Here is a 10193-nt window from a genome sequence, read left to right as displayed (position 1 = left end):
TGTTTCTTCAACTTTATCCCATGTTACATGTCAAATTAAATTTAGCATTTTATAGAGTACAGCAGCCTTATCTACATTTGGCTTTGTAAAAACAGAATAATACAATGGTTTGGGTTGGAAGGGAGCTTAAATCTCATCTAGTTCCAATCCCCTGCCACGGGCAGGGGCACCTTCCACTTGAGACCAGGATGCTCAAAGCCCTGTCCAGCCTGGCCTTGAACATCCACAAGGGGTGGGGCAGCCACAGCTTCTCTGGTCAACCTGTGCCACTGTCTCACCACCCTCATAGTAAAGAATTTCTTTCTAATGTCTAATCTAAATCTACTCTCTCCCAGTTTAAAGCCATTCCTCCTTGTCCTATTCTTACATGCCTTTGTGAAAAGCCCCTATCCAGCTTTCTTGTAGACCCTTGAGGTACTGGAAGCTGCTCTAAGATCTCCCCAGAGCCTTCTCTTCTCCACGCTGAACAAGCCCAGCTCTCTCAGCCTGTCTCCATAGGAGAGGTGCTCCAGCCCTCTGAGCATCTTTGTGACCTTCCACTGGACTCACTCAAGCAGCGCCACACCCCTCCTGTGTTGTGGGCCCCAGAGCTGGATGCAGTACTGCAGGTGGGGTCTCATGAGAGAAAAAAGTACCAGGCTGATAAATTTTATCTACAGTTTTGTTACATCCACAGTGCAATACAGGCGCTTTCTGAAAACAATTCATCTCAAAAGGCAGGAGACAAGTACTTCCCTGAAAATCACAATAAAAAGGGATTCAGTTGGGATTTAGCTGTTGTGTAGTTGAAGTTACATGTAATGATCCCCAACTTAAATACGAATAATTAGCCTGCCAAGCTTTCTCAACAACTCTGCCTCTGAATTTAAGTTACATTTTCATAGTTTCAGGCAATAGTTTTCTTCAAAAAAAAAAGGAAAACTGAAACCATGAGAAAATATTACAAAACTGATATTACATCTAAGAATATTTTATTCCAACCTTCCAAACACAAAGATGTTTCCTTAATGGAAGCCAGCTAACAATAGTATTTCAGTATTGCAGTGTTTTTCAAAATAAAATTGGAATAAAGTTGAATTTGATTAAATAAAATTTTCTAGGTGAATGAAGAAAATTTCTTCAGATGTTATAAACCAAAAATATTTGTATCTTTACTTACACATCTGGCATTAAGTAGGATAAAACTTTTTGCTTTGATTCAATTTTCTGACATGATAGGAACCAAAACCTACCAAAAAATTATTTATGCTTTGAGCAAACAGGTTGTCTATAATAATCATTAGTTATTTGATATAGACTGATATTTCACAGATATTTTGAGTGTGTTCGGACAGAATATCAACCAAACATGCAGAAGAGTTTGGGAAATCATGCAGCGAAACAGCATCCCCAGCACAAGCCTTGACTTCCTTCTTTTTCTTTCCTAACTGAGAAAATGAGCACAGTCATGCTAAGTGCAAATATTTAGGGGGTCTAGCAGGATGCTGGAGAGGGACCCTTCATCAGGGACTGTAGTGATAGGACAAGGGGTAATGGGTTCAAACTTAAACAGAGGAAGTTCAGGCTAGATATAAGGAAGAAGTTCTTTACTGTGAGGGTGGTGAGGCACTGGAACAGGTTGCCCAAAGAAGTGGTAAATGCCCCATCCCTGGCAGTGTTGAAGACCAGGCTGGACAGAGCCTTGGGCAACATGGTTTAGTGCGATGTGCCCCTGCCCATGGCAGGGGGTTTGGAACTAGATGACCTTAAGGTCCTTTCCAACCCTAACTATTCTATGATTACTATTTCACACTGAGATAACCTGCATATCATCACAGTAGTAGACCCATTATTAACAAAAAGAAAGCTACAAAAGGAAGTCAAAGGAAAATTTGAGCCTATTTATCTCTAAGCAAGAAAAAATCCCTCTTAGTAGTCTATCCTGTAAAAAGACTCATTTGAGTTAAAGAAACTGAAACAGGCATTTCCCAGAGGACAGAAACTTCAGAGGTGAGTCTGTATCTTCAGCAAGTCAAACATGATTTGTGCAGTCCACTCCATATTCCTAGTTCATTAAAATACAGAACAAAAATAGAGCCTTTATAAAATTTAAAGTGTGCACTGGTTACAATCATAGAATGTTCTGTTCTCCAAAACCAAGCTGTCTGAATATGTCATGTTCCTGCTTAAGTACACATGGTGCAACTTTGCTGTGCATATTTGCGCAATTACTCTTGCGTTTTGTTGAGTTATGTAAGCCTCATGTATTGGGTTCGCACAGCAACGTCTTGGTAGTAGGGGACTAGCTTCTGCAAAAAATTCCTAGAAGCTTCCACCATGTCTGAAAGAGCCAATGCCAGATGGCTCCAAGAAGGACCCGCTGCTGGCCAAGGCCAAGCCCTTCAGCCACAGTGGTAGCATGTCTGGGATAACACAGTTAAGAATGAAGGAGAGGGTAGGGGAAATGTGCAACTGCATCCAGAGAGAAGAGTGACAATATGTGACAAACAGCTCTGCAGACCCCAAGGCCAGTAGAGGAGGAGGGGAGGAGGTGCTCCATTGCTGGAGCAGATATTCCCCTGCAGCCCATGGTGCAGCCCATGGTGCAGCCAATGGTGAGGCAGGCTGTGTTCCTGCAGCCCATGGAGGAACATAGAGGAGCAGATCTCCACCTGCAGCCAATGGAGGACCCCATGCCAGAGCAGGGGGATGCCCGAAGGAGGCTGTGACCCCATCGGAAGCCTTTCCTAGAGCAGCTCCTGGCAGGAGCTGTGGCCCCATGGAGAGAGGAGCCCACGCTGGAGCAGGTTTGCTGCAGGACTTGTGACCCCATGGGGGATCCACACTGGAGCAGCCTGTTCCTGAAGGACTGCACCCATGGAAGGGACCCACACTGGAGCAGTGCTTGAAGAACTGCAGCCTGCGGGAGACTCATGTTGGAGAAGTTTGTGGAGGACTGTCTGCTGTGGGAGGGACCCCACAGTGCACAAGGGAGGAGTGTGAGGAGGAAGCAGCAGCAGTTAGCATGTGATAAACTGACCACAACCACTCTTCCCATCACTCTACGCCAGTGGCAGTGAGGATGTAGAGAATCCAGGAGTAAAATTGAGCCTGATATGAAGAAAAGGGTGCAGGAAAGGTGTTCTAAGATTCATTTTATATTTTTCTCATTACTCTGGTTTGATTGACAATAAATTAAATTAATTTCACTGAAATGAGTCTGGTTTTCCTGTGGCAGTAATTAGTGAGTCATCTCTCCCTGTCCTTATCTCAACCCACAAACCTTTCATTTTATTTTCCCTCCGCTGTCCAACTGAGGAGGAGGAGTGATAGAACAGCTTTGGTGGGCACCTAGCACTCAGCCAGGGTCAGCCCACCTCACCTTTTCTCACCACAAACTGGGAAAACAAAGTAAATGTTATCAAATATGTTGTTTTCTGGTAGCCATGTGGTTTATCTGCCTCAATCTACTTATTTTGAAAGGTAAGAAATTGGCTATTGGTTGAGTTTTTTCCAATCCAGATGTGTAGAGATTCAGGAGTAACATAGTGGGTAGAAGCATTTAGACCTTTTGAAGGTTTAGGACAAGCTTTGTAGACAGCAGCCCAGAACTTAAAAAGTTATGTGTATTTCCACTCACCTGAATTACTTGTTTGAGGTAAGTTTATGGATGAGTTAAGTTTGTACACCCTTTATGGATGCATATGTCTAAAGTCTGAAGAGTTTAATAGCTGAAGCTTACATACCTGTTGTGACACCTTCAGGAACAGGCTTCTCTGTCAAAATCAGACCAGGCATTTCTGCACTGTGTTCTTACAATAAAGTGTCATGGTGAGCACAGTGCAAACATCTGTGATTTTCCCACTTAGATAGCCTAAATTCAGTTGGGCTTATTAGCTTTGGTACATCTGGACCTCAGCTGATTCTATTCTGAGCACCTATTTCTGCACTTTTGTTTCTCATTGTTTAAGGAAGGCTTATTAAACTGAAAAATTGCTCACAAATCTGGGGTTTCTATTTAACAACTGAAGTGCCATTGTGCTAAGGACAAAACATGCTTTTGAATGAGAGACTGTTAAGACAGCAGAGTCAAGTACTCGAGAGCTAAGAAGCACCATAAAATGAGAGTTATTTATGCAACATTAATTCACAATATCTTTTCTTTTGCATACCTATTAGGTTAAGGTCTAATTACATAAGCACATACTATTAAGTCCACGGGATGCCCAAAGCATTCATATTTCCACTTCAATAGAGTGAACAGGAACAAAAACATACGCTGTTGCTGATTAGCATTAAATACGGTTCTTTGTCTTGATACATTGTCTTTCCTATTCTCCAGAAAATAACAAACATTAAGCTTCCTCAATAACATATTCAAAAAGAAGGTGTTAGAGCATTCTGGTCACAGCACACTAATAAAAGCTTCCATCTCAGGAAAGGCTTCCATTTAACAAAGTTCTTATTTTCCTCTCTCTCTAATTGGAGAACATTTTTGTAAGATAGTGCTTTGTCTGGCAGGTTTTTGAGTGGTTTGTAACCATCTTTTGCAAAAGATAGACACAGTAGCTGCTGTTCCTCTGGTCTGATCTTACCTCCTTGAAGGCAAAATTAAAAATAAATAAACAAGAGAGAGAAGAAGGTTTTAAAAGAAAAGCAAACATTAAAGAGCAGTCTCTATTCCTGAGGTTGATTACATGCATCCTTGCTGCTGCAAGACACAGAATATGATCTTATCAGCTACTCCAAAAGCTCAGAATATTGTTCTCATCACAGTGTTTTTAATGTCTGAAAAACAACTTCAGAGTATACAAAAATGCAGTAACAAAGTTCAGAAAAACTGGCTGAACAAAAAAGGCAACATGTTTTCCCAGTTCCCAATGTCATGTTCAAGTCATTTAAGCATGTTCTATTGCAGAAGGCTCAGTTGCAGCCTTGACAGTGCTGTTATTGCATATTCGGTTCTACCGTTTGACTGGGTGAAACTACTTTGGGGCTAGTTCAGTGTACACTGAAGATTGTGTTCAAGAAGAGCAATCAGCTGCTGTTGAGTTTGCCAGTTGAAACTGAACTTACAAACCAGGCAGTCAGGCAATTTAAAACAGGACTAGCCTTATTCTTGATGAGGATTATAATCCGAATCATTAACTTTATATACAATTAGACCCTTATTGGCATCAAAGAAACCATGACAGATCATTCTATCATCATTGTGATACAACACAGGAATAGCATTGTACACTGTGACAAATAATTTGTATTTCTGAGCTGGTTTATGAATATTCCCTTTATTCATCAACTTTCACTTTTTTAAGCATCACAAAGAAAAAGCTCTTTCATGGAAAGGTAATAACTCCTTTTATTCTCATAGTCTCAGAAAGAAGTGACGAAATTTGCCTATTCTTCCCACCTCCCTCCCCACTTTTTCTTGCCCTGCCCCAATCATTAATGTTACACAGACACACTGCTTCAAGAGGTCATTGTGAACCTGAAGCATATACAATTTAAACAACAGTTTCATGTGTTCCCACTGAACTACACAACCAAATACAATACAATACTCAAATCAGTGAGTAGTGTTTTAGTATACCAATGAGGCTAACATTTAAGACGATTTTTTAACAATTTCACAAAACAATAAACATTCCTATTACATAAAGAGTAGTTATTCTGAGATATTTAAGCCACATGTCTAGCTACAACACAGTAATATCACACCAATTCTGAATTGCAGGAATATATTTTATAAAACAAAATTCCAAAGGCTTTTATAATAAGAACTTTGGCTCTACTTCTTTTCTGTGAGTGTATGTTATTTGAAATGTCACAAGGCTGACCTCTGCTGGGTCATAAATTGCCCAGCATCTAGACTGATACACAAAACATTAAGTAATTATTATGGAGGAGAAAAGGAAGGAATTTTTCGTAGTATCCCAAAATATTTTGCATAGATTTCAACATTAAAAGAACATACTAATCTTCACACAGTCTTCTGTGACAAGATAGTGAATATACTGAAAGTCATAATAACAAACAAGAAACTAACAATCCCACAACTCATTCTTTTACCAGTATTTAAACACAAAATTAGCTACAGGACTGAGGACTACTGCTTTTTATGATATCGAATTTAAAAGATAGCACTGCATGTAAGTTTGAAATCGCATAGCAAATCTTAGTCATGCACAAGGCCAGATCCTCACATGAATAAGCACCCACATTAAACAAGGAAACAAAAGAAAGATTTGCAAACATGTACATGTATTACATTGTGCCTTTTATTCACCTTTGAAGTCTGCCTAGAAGTGGCAAGGTCAGTCCTTCCTCTTCTCAGCAAGCAAGCTCAGAAAATTATTGCCAGAAGCTTCTCTCTCAGTCACCACTGAAGTTTCAGAAAACCTTGCAAGTGATTTCAAGCCATAATTGTAAAGTACAAAAAAACCAAAAATCACAGAAGGAAGTAGCTAGAGACAGCCTTAAACTAATGCTAAGACAAGAGATACTTCAGGCTGGTCTGGATGCTCAAGAGTTGTCTTTCCTAGATATGAATACGATCAGTTCAGCACCACATAATCCCAGGTTAAAAAAAACCAAAAAAAACAAAAAAACAAAAAAACCCCCCACAACCAAAAAAAACCCCCAAAACCAAAACTAAACACAAGACTAAGACATACATTTCAAAATACCTACTTAGATCATAAAGCAGCAATGACTGTATTACTATAATTCAAACCATTCATTACATTTCTATATATTTTATTCTCTCTCTCAATCCCAGGCAAAGCAACTGCAGCACACAAGAGACATGCCTCACCCTCCCTGACCAGAGCTGGGCAGGGCAGAGCAGAGTTGATTTTCATTGTCCCTAGATTCAGCTGTGTCCTAGCAACTCAAAAGGTGACCTCGCTTTGCTATATTCACTGGATTTGGCTGAAGAACAAAAGTAAAAAATGCTAGTTTTTTCAGTTGCCTCAAAAATCAAGAGAGGAATGACACTTCAACTGTTCCACATCACATCCTGAATATCACATCACTGGCTGAAGCTAATGACTTCAACCAGGTGTGTGACTCACATGTGAAAATCCAAACCAGGTAAAGACTGTGTAGTCCTAGGATTTTGTCCAGTCTTCCACACATCACATTATACAGTCATTATACTTCCTCTCTGTTCATCCTGTCCTGAGCTCAATGACTTGGGTTTCAGTAAATACCCACCAGAGATTTTCCTCTGAAGATACCAGGAAAAGTCAAAATCATCACATTCCTATCATTCAGTACCTTCAACATAAAAAAAGCCCAACATCTCCAGCTCCATCTTCCACCCACTGAGTATTACTCCCTTCTTAACTCAAGTCTTTGTTGCTTACCAGTGTAAGTACTTCAAGATAACCGAGTGACCTCCTGTTCTTGTTTCCCATAAATGGGAAAGACTGAAGTAATGCAAACTCTCAGTTTAAGGCAATAATTCCAAATACTCTCCTTGCATCATCTACAGTTTTATAAAAGCTGCAAAAACTGCAATGTTTCAGTGTCAGCCAGTCTTGATGTCACACAAGATGAGTCAGCTGATTTTATGTAACAACCTCCAATTTAGACCTTCAAGAAGCACATTAGCCCTTTGCCTAATGTCAGGAAGCCTTGTTCACTGTGAGAGACACCTTTTACAGAGCTGTAGTTTTCCAGAACAGAGTCTTTCCTTCTCTTTTTTTTTATTTTTTTTTCCCATGACCTACATAACTTGTTCTCAGACATATAACTTTGAAGTGAACATGTTTGAAATAATTTTCAACCTGCACTGTTCCATATTAACATTTCTGTTATTACTGGGGTCTGAAAGCACTAATAATATTACCTAATGATACCAAAAGTTATTTTTGGGTTGTTTTTTTGTTTTTTTTACACCTTAAGGAAAACACTGGCTGAAAGAAAAATCTAATACTGCTTTCCTGCAAAAACCCATAAAGAGCATCTCCATCATCTTTCCCTTGTGCCTACATTTAACATTTAGCAGTTCTTAACCACTTACTGACATCATCCAAGAATACTTTTTTCTGATGCTATTAAAAGAAATGCCATAAAAAGCCTATTGTAGACACAAATTTCAGCATATCCATGGCTCCATCAGTACTTCCAAGGAATCCATAAAACACCAAATAGGAGCAAAGTCTGTTGTTGGTTTACCTCCATCAGTAACAAAAGCAAGTTTGCCATGCAAGACAGTATACTCTCTATTAAGAATTAAAACAGTTCATTGACATATCTTTAGCTCTATTACTGTGCTCCAGGTTTTCCCAGTAATATTCTGTATCAGTTTTTCCACTGTTTTGCCATCAGGCACATTTGCGATTATCTATTTGTATTATTCTCAATTATTCTCTTGAACAACAGTGTATTTGGCACTGTTCTGTTATTTTTCTGCTTTTGTCAGGACAAGCAAGAGATCTTTTCAGGCAGCTTTAGACACCTGTTCCAAAAAAGTGATGAAATTGAAAATTACTGTCCCTAACCAGTACTGTTTTAATACCCTGCCTCTTTCAATTACTTTTAGAAAAGTATTCACAAACACGTATCAGCTTCCTTTTTAAACATAGACTTGAGCATCCTTTTGTGTTATTTAATTATCTTGTTAAAATTAAATGGAAGTTAGGCACTCAAACAGAAACTCATTAAAGACTTACTTCACATAATTTTATACGTTTATACTTAGTGAATTTTTTTAACTCCTTTTACAGACAGTAGAATGAAACATTTCTCAAAAACGATTCATATAGAAAGAGAAGATAAATAGTGTCCTGGATGCATAGCTATACTATAATCTGAGTTTCTGGGGGACAAAAAAAAACAAAAAAAAAACCCAACAGAACTGACATTCAGCACAGGAAGAGATGTTGATAAACTAATACCATCGAGCAGATAAGCGAAAACAGTGCTAAAAACTTGTATAAATTTTAATCCAAATTTTACAGGCTTTGTTCTCCTGAAAAGCTTGTCACCTCACACTTCTGCCTCAAGCCCACTGAACTGATGAAAATAGTAACATTAATGCATTATGTGGAGTAAAGTACATCAGCTATTGCAAACTGATAAAATTAATTCAAGTGCACTTATATACCTTGAAAATGGTATCTATGAATTTGTGGAGTAAAATCTAAGAGGTATAAGCTTACTTAGAGCTACAATAACTAGAATCATAAGTTCTGAGGCAGTGTGAGTCTTTAAAATTGCGAGTAAGAGATAGAACAAGTAATCTGAGTAAGAACAGTCTCAGTGAAAGAAAGAGATGCTCTTACAATGTAGAACCTTTTTAGGAAAAGGGGGAAAAAACTCTGGCATATCACACCAATAACTTAAAAAGTGTGGTATGTTAACATCCTACATTCTTCACTTTAGTTCTTGTTTCCACTTAGTAGAATGAAATGAGATCACACAGATTTTGCATAAGCTTCTCCAATATGAAGTGAAGTAACATCTGAAAACAGTTTTAGAAAATAACATCAGTCATTCTCTGGTCATAAGTGTAAACAACTGACGTCTCGATACTGGTAAATTAGGTGAGTTAAACTGACTTCATACAAAGTATGAGTAATTAAGTAATTTTCATGTATTAGCAACTAAAACAGAAGCTATTACTAAAATGACTTCAGAAGCCTACAGCAGAAATAGAGACATGTGAACTGAAAGGTTTTCCAGACGACTGATTGTTAATTTAGGAGCTGGAGCAAATTGTCATGTAGGGAAAGCAAGCAATGTAATAAATAGCAAGAAAAAGGTATGTTAAGCTCCCTTCTCAAGAAAGGAAAATAAATACTGTTCTTCCCTCTTCCAGGAAATGCTGGTGCAAAGTTGTCTCTAGGAAACAATAGGTCAGGAGAGATGTTATAATCAAGGTAGGTCAGGGAGTAAGGAAAAATAGAGATTGCTCTACTAGGAGCATAACAAAGAACATAACAAAGCAAAACAAACCCTCAAACAAAAAATCCCATGCAAAACCAAACAAACACCCCCACAAAACAAAAGTTTTTACTCAAAGATCTTGTCCAAAAAGCCTAACAGTACCATGACAGCTAGCAGCATTACACTAGAATTTTCAGTACTAAGGAGTTAACAGCATTGTCCAAATTTAGCAAGAAATAGGTCCTGCTTACATGAGCTTTCAGATGGGTATGGCAAAAGCTCCTCTTAGATGTCAAACATTGGTCTGAGACTGAAAAAGC

This window comes from Strigops habroptila, chromosome Z (assembly GCF_004027225.2).
Source record: "Strigops habroptila isolate Jane chromosome Z, bStrHab1.2.pri, whole genome shotgun sequence".
Lineage (NCBI taxonomy): Eukaryota > Metazoa > Chordata > Aves > Psittaciformes > Psittacidae > Strigops > Strigops habroptila.
This window is presented reverse-complemented; position numbering follows the sequence as displayed.